The following is a 3,212-nucleotide window of genomic DNA, read 5'->3' on the forward strand; positions in this document are numbered from 1 at the left end:
AGAATTGGTTATTGAATTCAAAAGCCTGGCAGTCATAGTATTTTTCCACATACATTTTGATCTGATCTATTTATCTGATTGTTTCAGATGTGATGCATCAAGCGCTGGCTGCCAGTGCTAGCAGGTTCAAAGTTTCAGCAGTTGCTTCTGATCACGTTTGGGTCTTTGGCTTCATTCCCTGTGGAGCCTCATACAGGTACTGTGCTGTAATTAGGAATCCTCTCAATAAAACACTCCTGCATTGTAAATGCTTTCGTTAGTGAGAGCCAGCGAGTGTCAGAACTGTTAAGTGACCCACCAGATTGGATTGCTTGCCACTGAATAGGAGAGGCCAAGGGGGAGTTAGGAATGCAAGCCCGTGGGAATTGGGTAGGCATTGGCTCTTGCTCTTCAACTAAATGATCTGCTTTGAAATGTCTCAATCAAACTTCATTTCACTCCGCAGCCTTTGCTGGCCATTCTTTTTCTAGGACGAACTCTGTGTTTTCCATGGCTGTGAAGCTTTGTCACAGCACATCCCCAGAGCAGGATGCAAGTCCCTCTTCTGCAGTAAACACACCTCCGGTTTTCTTGTCACCTTTGAAAAGCCCCATTTGAAACCAGACTTGGATACTCCTTGTTCCTTACTGTTTTCCAGAGGATTAATGTTTTTAGGCCTCAGTCTGGTCAGGACTTGCTTCCTCAGGGGGGGTTCTGTTTCCAGGTGCTTTCTCCATTTGTGCACAGAGCTCAGATTTTAATGCCGCCTTCCATTACACCATGATCGCTTTGACTTTAAAACAGGCCAGGGTTTCAGGCTATGGGAATGGGGCCATCAATTTAAACGAGGACAGGGTTTCTCTGCTCTTGCAATGTGCCACCCTGGAATGTGGAGTTACTGCGTGTACTCCGACATATGGAAAACCCATCCCTCTAGTGCAAAAAAGGTCGCTCCAAGTTTTTTATCCCTGCTACCAATTTATCACTATTTTTCTTATTTTCAGCCGGACACTCTCACTGCCAGCAAAGGGGAAATCTGGGATAGCTTTTCCTGCTGGGTGAATTTTCTTGGTGGAAATCTTCCTTGTCATTTCTCTATCACAAGGATTTCCTTTGATACCGGTGTGCCTGGGTGGGCCACGCAGCGTATGTTTGGATATTTAAAATTCTTCCTGAGCGCTGTAATCTGTAATCTCAAGAACCAGCAATGTAGAGCCGGGAGTTGTTGGTTTTGTTCTCCTCTGAGGAGGATTAGTTCCCAGCAGATGCCCTGAATTATTTCACCTTTTGTCTTTCATTCTTTTTTCCTATCAAATAATTCATGTTCGTCATCTTTATACAGTCGCTGATGACACTGGAAATGGTTCAGATGTAAAATGAGCCCCTCTGCTTCTCGTCTAAATGGTGTCATCTTGGCTCTGCCAGCCACCCTGTCAGGTCTCCTTCTCCATCTAGCTGTCTGCAGGCTTTGTCATCTCATATCACCTCTTGCTCTTGCTCGTTTCCCAGACACCCAAGTACATTTATCCTGTTTCAAAGCTATCTCGTCCTGTTACATTTTGTGCTCTGAAGGTACTTGCTAGGTTATTTGAGGTAAGCAAGGCTCTCCACACCTCACTGCCCAACCTAATGAGTCTGGGAAGTTTTAAAGCACATCTGCTTAAAGTGCTTGAGTGCTTAACTCATTCACACCTGTCTCTGCTCCCAGACATTATTTCAATGCTCTGTTAATTCCTCCCATCTCCTTCCCATGGCCCAAGCATCAGTTCTTTGATGGATGAGGAGAGCAAAGAGCTGTGGCAGAGTTTCGTGAACGTTTTCTTCTACGGTGGATCTGGCAGAAGGAACCTTCTCCTTCCTCCCTTGGCCATGCAGATGTAACAATCTGAGTTACGAATAAGCCAGTGTTTATTCTGTTGCTGGGCTCCCCAGTCTGGTCCACTGTGGTGCCCAAGCTTGCACCCTCACTGCAAAAGAAATGTCAAGGGCTATGTGGAGATCTATGGCAGAGAGAGGAACAGTGCCCAAGTCCCAGGGAGAAGGCTGTGCCTCCCCTTCACTGCCTGAGTCCTGCTCCCTCCGGTCTTCCTTGCTTGGTCTGCAAGAAAATGCACGGTGTGATTTTTTTATCTTGTCCCAGGAATCGCTCAAAACTCCACGCACTCTGCTCCTGCTCTGCCCAGGATTACCAGCCTCTTCCTCCTTCCTTGATGCAGCTGCCACTACTCTCTTAATGGCTTGGACATGCTCTCCTCATCTCCAACCAAAACGCTCTTAAACCTAAAACAAAAATGATTAGGCAGGCTTAGGAAACAGCAAAAGCTTCAAAGGATTAAATGCTAACGCTTCCTGCTGCCCTTAGAGAGATCAAACATTCTGTGCTGTTAGCCCTGCAGCAGCAGAAAATGGTACTAAATCTTCCCCAGCAATCAGGGGATTTCAGCGGCAGTGCAGGATTGCATGTAAGGAGGAGCAGGAGACTGATTTATGAGGAAAGATTAAAATGACTAAATATATATCTCTTGGCCAAGCCACTGCTAAGGAGCAGTGTGACAACCATGCAGAAGAACCTGAAGGGCACAAAGAACACAGGGAGGGTGGAAAAGTTTGGGGTGTCCTAAAGGATCGTAGAAACGACTGAAAATGTGGGGTGACGGTAGCAACGACTCCAAATTTGGGGATCATGATGTGGTAGAGGAGGTGGAGGCTCAGTGATGGCTGCGGGCGAGCACCATCGCCTCGTGGCTGCAAAGTCATTGCCATCCCTGCAATCCTGGGGCCTAAACCCCGGTGAAATCACTGCAAGTGAAACTGCTAATATATTTAAAACAAAAAAAAAATCCATTTTGGTGAGCTGAAACCAAGTAGAAAAGCAGGATACGGCTCTTTTGGGGAAACGCCGAATTGAGGGCCAAAGACCACTTTGGAAATCCGGGGGGGGGGGGGGGGAGGACGCGCCACTCCCCCATCGATAATTAAAAGCAAAAACCACGGAAAGCAATGAGGTTGCTGAAGAGAAGGGTGATTAATTTCCTCCAACGGTCCTCGCAGCGGATAAATTTAAGGCCAAAAAGTGGGGTTTCCTCCGGACTGCATAAAGGTCTCTACGGGGCCCGGAGGGGGGGAGAGGGGCCGGACGGGGGCCGGAGGCCCCCGCCCGGCCCCTCTCCCCCGCTCCGGGCCCCGCGGGGAGGACTCAGGCCCCCGCCCGGCCCCGGCCCCTCCTCGCCGGG

This window comes from Harpia harpyja, chromosome 16 (assembly GCF_026419915.1).
Source record: "Harpia harpyja isolate bHarHar1 chromosome 16, bHarHar1 primary haplotype, whole genome shotgun sequence".
NCBI lineage: Eukaryota > Metazoa > Chordata > Aves > Accipitriformes > Accipitridae > Harpia > Harpia harpyja.